Source organism: Nicotiana attenuata, unplaced genomic scaffold, assembly GCF_001879085.1.
Source record: "Nicotiana attenuata strain UT unplaced genomic scaffold, NIATTr2, whole genome shotgun sequence".
Classification (NCBI taxonomy): Eukaryota; Viridiplantae; Streptophyta; class Magnoliopsida; order Solanales; family Solanaceae; genus Nicotiana; species Nicotiana attenuata.
In genome coordinates, this window is record NW_017670254.1 from 419,390 (window position 1) to 430,098 (window position 10,709).

The following is a 10,709-nucleotide window of genomic DNA, read 5'->3' on the forward strand; positions in this document are numbered from 1 at the left end:
CGGACAGAGCTTAGTCCTCTTCCCTGCTTTCCTTTCTTTTTTGTTATGTTAGCGGAAGACTTAATCCTTAGAATTAGAAAGAGAGAAAAAGTACACGACAAAAATACAGAGCTAACCTCAGCAATGGAGGAAGGAAGAGCAAGACTACTAAAAGTACTCGACAGACAAGAGTGCCGACTAAATGGAAAATATGGTATGGCAAGATTTTCAATAAGCGAGTGAATACCCGGTAGCATTGATTGAATGGGGTCATGGGAGAGAATTCATTTGATGAAGGAGAAAGTCCTTCGAAGGAAGAAGCTTCCGACCTATCCTCGATCTCTTTCTCGATGGGGAAAATAGCTAAATGGTAAGAAGGAAGTGGCCTCAGTGGAAGAGGAGGGTTAGATCTTCTTTAGCTTAGCTGGGAAGAAAGAGTTTGATAGAATTAATCTGCTTTCCTTGGCGAGCTCACTGGAACTCTTTTCATCAGGGTAGAGGGAAGAAGGTCTTCAAAAGGCATCAGTGGGCTTCAAAGAGTTAGCCGGCTCAAAGCGTAGAGCGATTTAGGATCAGATCTGTACTGGGTTAGGCTTTGGATAGTTGGATAGATCGCCTTAAGGCTATAAAGGCCATTCAAGGGCAGGCGAGCGAATTCTATCTATGCCTAAGATGAGGAAGAAAATAAGCAGATTTTGGCTTGGCATTACTATTGTCGCACCAGTCTTCCTTCCTTTTTAGTAGCCGAAGGTGAGAAGAAAGAGCTCACTCTTCCCGTAGGCAGTTTCATTCCTAACTGTTCAAGCCTTTAGATCTGTCTTTGACAGAGATTTTACTTTCTAGTCAAAGGGGCTTTACCTGATGGATAGAATCTTCTTGCAAGAGGTTTTATGTAAATCAAACTTCCTTGCTGTCTTATAGGTCCCTCTTCTCTTGCTGATTTAGAACTCGAGGAGGAGAGAGGCTCTTCTGACTAAAGCAAAAAAGGGGTGAGCTTGAGAGTTGATCTTCTTTCAGCTGAGAGAGATGCTAGCATTGAATGAAGGTGATTCGCCAGTATTTGGAATAAAGAACCTTCTATAATGAAGAGTAGGATGTGAGGGAAGTCTAGTCGACTAAGAGAAGAGAAAGAGGAATGTACCTACCAATCCAATAAGGAGATAGAGTGGAAGAGAAGGGAACCTTATTCTTAGTCAAAGTCTATTCAATATACCCCCATAGTCTAGTGGTTAGGACACCTCTCTTTCAAGGAGGCGGCGGGGATTCGAATTCCCCTGGGGGTATGGGTACTACGAAAGGAAGTTGATCACGGAGAGAAGGGCCTTTGTCTGGTTCAGTTTCACTCTGAAGAATGTCCTTTTATCTTCCTATTCCATTCTTCCTATCCTACAGGAAAGAAAGCTCTTAGCGCACAAAGCGAAGGTAGGCCTTCTTTTCTTTCAATACTAGCTAGTAGTGAAGACTCTTCTTGCTCACCTTCCTGGGATAGTTTCCATCATCGTCCTTAGTTAGCCGACGCCTCTCTCTTCTCCTTTCTTTACAGAAGCGGATTCGAAAGCGCAAACAAAGCAGCAAGAAGAAAAGCCTAAAGGCACAATCAAGGGAAGGCTCGGACAGCTGCCAAAGGGCTTCCCTTAGGGGACCTATTATACCACTTCCCGGAATAGAAGACAAGAAGGAGGTTTGACATCACTCGTGACACAAGAAGGTCAGCTCACCAAAGGGGGGAAGAAAGGTCAGCACTTGAGAGGCTTGCTTCGCTCAAAGGTGGGAAGAAAGGTCAGCACTTGAGAGGCTTGCTTCGGTAGGAGTCAAAAAGAAAAGGCTCAAGAAGGAACTGCACTCGAAGAATGGAAAGGCAGGCTGCGAAGGCGCTAATACGATTGTTCTCGAAGCAAAGGCCCATACAATTACCTTTTCCTTATATAAATAATAAATAATAATAAATATGCCCTTTGATCGCTACAAGTATGTAGCCACGTAAACGAAAAGAAGGCAAGCTATCTGATGAATTTGCTGAAAATGCCAATGCCGCATCACCACCTTTCTGAACACCTGACCTCTTGACTCAAAGTCTTGAGCCACGTAAATCAACCCCAAAGCTAAAGGAGTCCTTTTAGGATGAGGTTGATGCTTTTATAAGCCTTGATCGGAGCCTGGTCTGGGATCGAGAATTTTCCCTCTAATATAAAAATTACGAGTAGAAGGGCTCATCCCAGAAGTTTTTCCTAGAGGTGAAAGGGGAAGGGGCATTGGTACTTATGCAGGGTCGGGTTAAATGAGTTCCGCGGGTAAGCAATTCGGTGCAAGCTCCAGCTGATGCCATTGATGTAAAAAAGACATCTAGAATAGATCGAGCTAAATGTTGAATCATAAGTAGGAGGGATAGCGCTTCCTTTTCTCTTTATAGGTCTACTTCTTTCACTACTTATGCCTTATAGCGAGAAAAATAAGCTTCTTCCGGGACCGGAACATGGAGACCAAAAAGTTTTGACTTAGCGCCACACCTTGCTTTTCCTTTATTACTATTACGTTCTGCCCTTACATCGTAAAAGTCAGGGTTAAGCTATAGAACTAGATACGTAAGAGAAAGAGAGGAGAGCAGAACTTTACTTCTCTGCTGAGGCATAAGCAATAGCAAACAATCTCTAACTAAGTAGTTTAAGTGGTCCGCTGTCTAACATCTTTCGTATCTTGTTCGTGTTCGGTGACCTTCGCTGAGGTTTTTGATCTACCTCCGAAACCTAAATCCATCTTTTTAAATGGCTAATGCCTAGATTAGGTCTTAAAAAAAAGGCTGTCCATAGAAAGAATTAACTCCAGGCTGGCATGGCTTTGAGGTTCACTCAAGATCCGGATTCCCTCAGGGATTATTAATTACGTATACATAAGGAATATTTAACAAAGCAGACCAGCACTTTTTATTCATTAATAGCCGTTACATGGGAATACATCAAATAGGAAGCTTACACACACATAGACCAGCCACACAACTAAACACAACATTACAAAGTTAACAACGGAAGCATTGAAGACTACTAGTGATACATGCAAACACACCCAAAAAAAGCAATCTACTTAGGATAGGAGTAGATCTCCACCAAACAAAGAAAAAGAAGAAACACACTACTTTGCGTCTACAGACACTTATTTAAACCTTCTAAAACTAAAAAGAGTCGAGCCCCGTAAAGCAGGTATAAGCAAGTAAGGATGGGATGGGGAAACATGCTTCGGGGGATAACAGGTAAAAACAGAATATCAAGAGAATAATAAAGAACATCAATAATTTAATTCTAACACGGATAAGGGAAATAAAAGCAGGTTTCACTGTCAGTACATATCTCGTTGCAGGCGTACAACCCGATCCCATTTCATGTATCTCGTGGTAGGCGTACCACCCGCTTCCATTTTATTATATCTCGTGGTAGGCGTACCACCCGTTCCCATATCATTATATCTCGTGGTAGGCGTACCACCCGCTCCCATATCATTATATCTCCGTTGCGGCGTGCAACCCGATCCGTATATAATAATGTTGCGGCGTACAACCCGATCCATATTTAATATTGTTGCGGCATGCAACCCGATCCATATACAATATTGTTGCGGCGTGCAACCCGATCCATATTTAATATTGTTGCGGCATGCAACCCGATCCATATACAATATTGTTGCGGCGTGCAACCCGATCCATATTTAATATTGTTGCGGCGTGCAAACCGATCCATATTTAATATTGTTGCGGCGTGCAATCCGATCCATATTTAATATTGTTGTGGCATGCAATCCGATCCATATTTATATAATATTTACAATTATAATGAGAGTCCCGACAAGAGATCAATAAGGTCCACACTTTCCCGACAAGGGATTCGATAGCATGAGTAATTACGTCCCGGCAAGGGAGAAACATCTATAACCACACTTGTCCCAACATCTAACTGCCACAACTATAATCAATCCTGTCACAACATCTAACTACCACAACTATGATCAATCCTGTTACAACATCTAACTACCACAACTATAATCAATCTTGTTACAACATCTAACTACCACAACTATGATCAATCCTGTTACAACATCTAACTACCACAACTATTATCAAACTTGTTACTACACCTAAACACCTCAGCTATAACCAAACGTATTACAATACCTAACTACCGCAGCTATAACTTTAGTCCTTACTCAACACAAGGAATCATTAAACTAAGCATCCGTAATAACAAGTAAGAAGACAATACAAGGGAACCACAATTCGACAATAGCCCGCCAAGGGACAGCATAATGATCTTTTCTCTCCTCACTTTTACTTCACAATTTACTTCACAACTCGATCCAATGCTCTAGAGGTTCAATTATCACTTATACTTTCGCAATTCGCTATACAACTGGAGCCAACGCTCCTCAATATCCATAAGTCACGATTCTTTCCACATCTTTGCACAACAAATAGAAATAATCACCAAGGCATGAATAATACAACGAAGTCATGGAAATCAGAATATAGGACTCATGGTCATGCTAGACACCAATGTATAGATACTCGTCACCATAGCTATACATCGTACTCGACAATTAGCAAGTAGCAAATAAGACTCAACTCCTATTCCCTCAAGCTAAGGTTAGACCAAACACTTACCTCGATGTCTTGAACACAAATCAAGTCTCAATTGTACTTTACCCCTTGATTTCTCCACCAATCCGCTCGATCTAGTCACAATTTACTTAATTACATTAATAAGTGCTAAATGAATCATCCCCAATGCATGAAAATAAGTTTCCCAAGTTTTACCCAAAAAGGTCAAAAATGCCCCCGGGCCCACATTGTCAAAACCCGAGGTTCGAACCAAAACCCGTTTACCCATTCCCCCACGAACTCAAATATATAAATTATTTTGAAATCGGACCTCAAATTGAGGTCCAAATCCCCAATTTTAGAAAAACCTAGGTTCTACCCAAAATTCCCAAATTTTCCCATTAAAATCTTTGTTTTGAAGTTGAAAATTATGTTAAAAGATGTTAAGGAGTGAAGAAAATGAGTTAGAAATCACTTACCAATCGTTTTGAAGAAGAAGATTGTTTGGAAAATCGCCTCTTATGTTTTGGGTTTTTGAAAAGTGAAAAATAACTGAAATTCCCGTCTATATATACCCCTCCGAAGTCCCAGCGCGGACCGCGCAAAAAGGCACCGCGGCCGCGCTGGCCTGGCCTACCTGAAGACCTGCGGATCTTAGCCCTGCGCGGACCGCGCAAAGGCGACCGCGGCCGCCCAGCACCCACTGCGGACCGCGCAAAGGCGACCGCGGCCGTGCTGGCCACTCCGCGGCCGCACGCGATTTCTCGCGGACCGCGCTAGAGGATTCAGAGGCCGGCAATATTTCCTGAACCTGCAACAGCTGATATTTTAAGCCTAAGGCATCCCGGAACCTACTCAAAACTCACCCGAGCCCTCGGGGCTCCAAACCAAACATACACACCACCTCAAAACCATCCTACGGACTTATCCGTGCGATCAAATTGCCAAAATAACATCATGAACATCAAATTAGGCCTCAAAACCCATGATTTCTTCCAAATTTCATAAAACATCAAATTATCCATTTCGAGTCAGAAACATGTCAAACGATGTCCATTTTAAACCAAACTTAACAGAAAGCGCTTAAACCACATATAAGACTTGTACCGGGCGCCAGAACCAAAATACGGGCCCGATACCATAGTCTTTTAATCAAATTTTATTTTTATTTTCCTTAATCTTTTCCAGAAAACAATTTCACACAAAAATTCATTTCTCGGGCTTAGGACCTCGGAATTCGATTCCAGGCATACGCCCAAGTCCCATATTTTCCTACGGACCTTTCGGGACCGTCAATTCACGGGTCCGTGTCCGTTTATCCAAAATGTTGACCGAAGTCAAATTTATTCAATTTAATATCATAATGTAGCATTTTTTCTCATAGAATTCCTATTAAAGCTCTCCGGCTACGCGCTCGGACTACGCACGCAAATCGCGGCAACCCCAAATGAGGTTTTCAATGCCTCAAAAGTTTGGAATGAATAAGAAAACAGGTGATGAGCCTTTGGGTCGTCACATTTTCCACCTCTAAAACAACCGTTCGTCCTCGAACGGACAAAAGAAAGAAGTACCTGAGTCGGGGAAAAGATGAGGATAACGACTCCGCATGTCGGACTTGGACTCCCAGCTCGATGCCTCAGGAGGCTGAACTTTCCACTGAACACGAACATAAGGAAAACTCTTGGATCTCAACTGAAGAACCTGCCGGTCTAGAATAGCTACCGGCTCCTTCTTATAAGACAAATCCTTGTCCAACTGGACCGTGCTGAAATCTAACACGTGGGCTGGATCGCCGTGATAACTCCGAAGCATGGACACATGAAGCACTGGATGTACGGCCGATAAACACGGCGGCAAAGCAAGTCTATAAGCCACCTCTCCCACTCAATCAAGAATCTCAAACGGACCAATGAACCTAAGGCTAAGCTTGCCCTTCTTCCTAAATCTCATCACGCCCTTCATAGGCGACACTCGGAGCAATACCCGCTTACCAACCATGAATGCCACATCTTGAACCTTGCGGTCCGCATAACTCTCTTGCCTGGATTGAGCTATACGAAGCCTATCCTGAATGATCCTGACCTTGTCCAAGGCCTCCTGAACCAAATCCGTACCCAACAACCGAGCCTCTCCCGGCTCAAACCATCCCACCGGAGATCGACACCGTCTACCATATAAAGCCTCATAAGGATCCATCTGGATACTCGACTGGTAGCTGTTGTTGTAGGCAAACTCTGCTAAAGGCAAGAACTAATCCCATGACCCTCCAAAGTCAATAACACAAGCTCGAAGCATATCCTCTAGAATCTGAATAGTTCGCTCGGACTGACCGTCCGTTTGGGGATGAAATGCTGTGCTCAACTCAACCCGTGTGCCCAACTCTCGCTGAACTGCCCTCCAGAAGTGCGAGGTAAACTGCGTACCCTGGTCCGAAATGATAGACATGGGCACACCATGAAGGCGGACAATCTCCCGAATATAGATCTCAGCCAATCTCTCATAAGAATAGGAGACTGCCACAGGAATGAAATGTGCTGACTTAGTCAGCCTATCAACAAAGACCCAAACTGCGTCGAACTTCTTCCGAGTCAGCGGAAGTCCAGTAACAAAATCCATAGTAATTCGTTCCCACTTCCACTCGGGAAGCTCAATCCTCTGAAATACACCACCAGGCCTCTGATGCTCGTACTTAACCTGCTGACAATTCAAACAATGAGCCACATATGCTACGATATCCTTCTTTATTCTACGCCACCAATAATGCTGCCGCAAATCCCGATACATCTTCGCGAAGCCCGGATGAATAAAGAATGGTGACATCATAATCCTTCAACAACTCCAACCATCTCCTCTGCCTCAAATTCAACTCCTTTTGCTTGAACAAGTACTGAAGACTCTTGTGATCAGTGAACACCTCACATGCAACGCCATACAGATAGTGCCTCAAATCTTCAATGCGTGAACTATGGCTGTCAACTCTAGATCATGAACCGGATAGTTCTTCTCGTAAATCTTCAACTGCCTCGAAGCATAGGCAATGACCTTGCCATCCTGCATCAACACTGCTCCAAGTCTAACACGGGAAGCATCACAATAGACTGTATAAGGCCCTGAACCTATGGACAAAACTAACGCCGGTGCCGTAGTCAGAGCTGTCTTGAGCTTCTGAAAAGCTCGCCTCACACTCATCCGACCATCTGTTACTGGGGACCCTTCTGGGTCAATCTGGTCATCGGGGCTGCAATAGATGAAAACCCCTCCACGGACCGTCTGTAGTAGCCTGCCAACCCCAAGAAACTCCGAATCTCTGTAGCTAATGCTGGTCTAGGCCAGTTCTTGACTGCCTCTATTTTCTTTGGGTCCGCCTGAATACCCTCAACCGATACGATATGACCCAGAAATGCAACTGAACCCAACCAGAATTCACACTTCGAGAACTTCGCATATAACTGACTATCCCTCAGAGTCTGAAGAACCACTCTAAGGTGCTGCTCGTGCTCCTCCTGGCTGCGGGAGTATATCAATATATCATCAATGAACACTATCACGAATGAATCCAAATAAGGCCCGAACACTCGGTTCATCAAGTCCATGAAAGTTGCTGGGGCATTTGTCAACCCAAATGACATAACCAAGATCTCATAATGCCCATACCGAGTGCGGAAGGCTGTCTTAGTGACATCGGATGCCCTAATCCTCAACTGATGGTAGCCAGATCGCAAGTCAATCTTGGAAAATACCCTGGCACCCTGAAGCTGGTCGAAAAAATCATCAATCCTCGGCAGTGGATACTTATTCTTGACCGTTACCATGTTCAATTGCCGGTAATCAATACACATTCTCATTGACCCATCCTTCTTCTTGACAAATAACACCGGAGCACCCCAAGGTGAGACACTGGGTCTAATGAAACCATTCTCAAGCAAGTCCTGCAACTGTTCTTTTAACTCCTTCAACTCCAGCGGGGCCATACGATGTGGCGGAATAGAAATGGGCTGAGTGCCCGGAACCAGATCAATGCAGAAATCAATATCCCTGTTGGGTGGCATACCCGACAGGTCTGAAGGGAAAACATCAGGGAACTCACAAACAACGGGCACAGAATCAATAGAGGAGACCTCAGCACTGGAGCTCCGAACATAAGCTAGATAAGCCAAACACCCCTTCTCGACCATACGCCGAGCCTTCACATATGATATGACACTGCGGGTAGAATTACCTGGAGTCCCTCTCCACTCTAAGCGAGGCATACCCGGTAAAGCTAAGGTCACAGTCTTGGCATGGCAGTCCAAGATAGCGTGATAGGGTGATAACCAGTCCATCCCCAATATAATATCAAAGTCGACCATATCTAAAAGCAATAAATCTACACGAGTCTCCAGACCCCCAATCACCACAACACAAGAGTGATGGACTCGATCAACTACAATGGAATCATCCACCGGTGTAGACACATAAACAAGAATACTCAGTGAATCACTAGGCATGACCAGACACAGTGCAGAATAGGATCAAATAACACTGAATCATCTCTATCACAAACCAGAACCATACCTGCACCTCCACCTCTAATACCTTTACCTCCACCTCCAGCATTTCTACCTCCACCTCCAGCTAACTGAGCGGGCTGGACGAGTCCCTCAATGAACCTCCTCACTCTCTCTCACAGTAGTATGATAATAGCATGACGATCCAAGCCGATGAATCTGATCTCATACTGGTAACAACCATAGAACCCTGCTGGAGACGCTCAAACTGCCCCTGATAGGCCTCTGTCTGAATGATGGGAAGAATCTTCTCCAGAAATAGCTGCGTGAACTGTCCCCAAGTCGAAGCTGATGACCTAGCTGGTATAGCCAATCAATAATCTTTACAACACGTCTTGGCGGATCCAGACAAGCGAAAAGTAGCAAGATAGACCCCATCGGTCTCCACGATCCCCATGTTCCTGAGAACCTCATGACCGCTGTCTAGAAAATCTTGGGGATCCTCAGAAGATGCACCGCTGATGGTAGTAGTGAAGTGCTTGATGAAACTTATCCAACCTCTACAAAGCCTTCGAAGACGTCGCTGATCTACCACCGGTCTGTGCTGCTGTTCGGCTGAAGAAGCGGTACGTGACCTCGCCATTCGCGAAAGGACAAGAGTAGAGGTTTCAATTTAGCACTGAGAGAACAAAATCGCACGACAGGAAAGAATAGAAGTGAAACTTTTCCTAACTCTGTAGCCTCTGGGGGATAAATACAGACGTCTCCGTACCGATCCGTCAGACTCTACTAAGCTTATCTGTGAACTGTGAGACCCATGTAACCTAGAGCTCTGATACCAACTTGTCACAACCTAGAATTTCTACCCTCGGGAGTCGTGATGGCGCCTACTAGTGAGAGCTAGGCAAGCCAAACCTTAATTACCTCTTTTAGCAAATATCAGCAATCGCATGCAACATTGGAATTTAATAATAAAGCGGAAGTCTTAAATTAAATAAACTGAATAGAAAATGCGGAAATACAACATAAGCCTCTACCCAAGATCTGGTGTCACAGTGTCACAGACTGTCTAAGAGTCACTACACACAAAGTCCGAAGGAAAATACAATAAGTTGTTTCTGAAACAAAGAAAATGAAACAGGGAATAAAGATAGAGGGAGATGCCAGGGCCCGCGAACGCCTGCAGATCTACTTTGGGTCTCCGGGTGGACTGAAGGAAGCCCTTCAACTACTGAAGTTGTCCAATACCTGGATCTGTGCAAAAGAGCACAGAGTGTAGTATCAGCACAACCGACCCCATGTGCTGGTGAGTGCCTAGACTAACCTCGGCGAAGTAGTGACGAGGCTAGGACCAGACTATCAAATAAACCTGTGCAGTTATATAAAATACGGCGGAAAGTAAAGCAGGTATAAGCAAGTAAGGATGGGAGGGGGAAACATGCTTCGGGGGATAACAGGAAAAAACAGAATATCAAGAGAATAATAAAGAACATCAATAATTTAACTCTAACACGGATAAGGGAAATAAAAGCAGGTTTCACTGTCAGTACATATCTCGTTGCAGGCGTGCAACCCGATCCCATTTCATGTATCTCGTGGTAGGCGTACCACCCGCTCTAATTTCATTATATCTCATGGTAGGCGTACCACCCGCTCCCATA

The 10,709-nt window shown here is 44.3% G+C and overlaps 1 non-coding gene across 1 annotated transcript; it reads left to right on the forward strand.

Moving 5' to 3' along the window:
- Window positions 1-1,190: 1,190 nt before the first annotated feature.
- TRNAE-UUC lies at window positions 1,191-1,262 on the forward strand. Its single transcript has one exon. It is a non-coding gene; the product is annotated as a tRNA-Glu (tRNA).
- The last annotated feature ends 9,447 nt before the right edge of the window (window positions 1,263-10,709 follow it).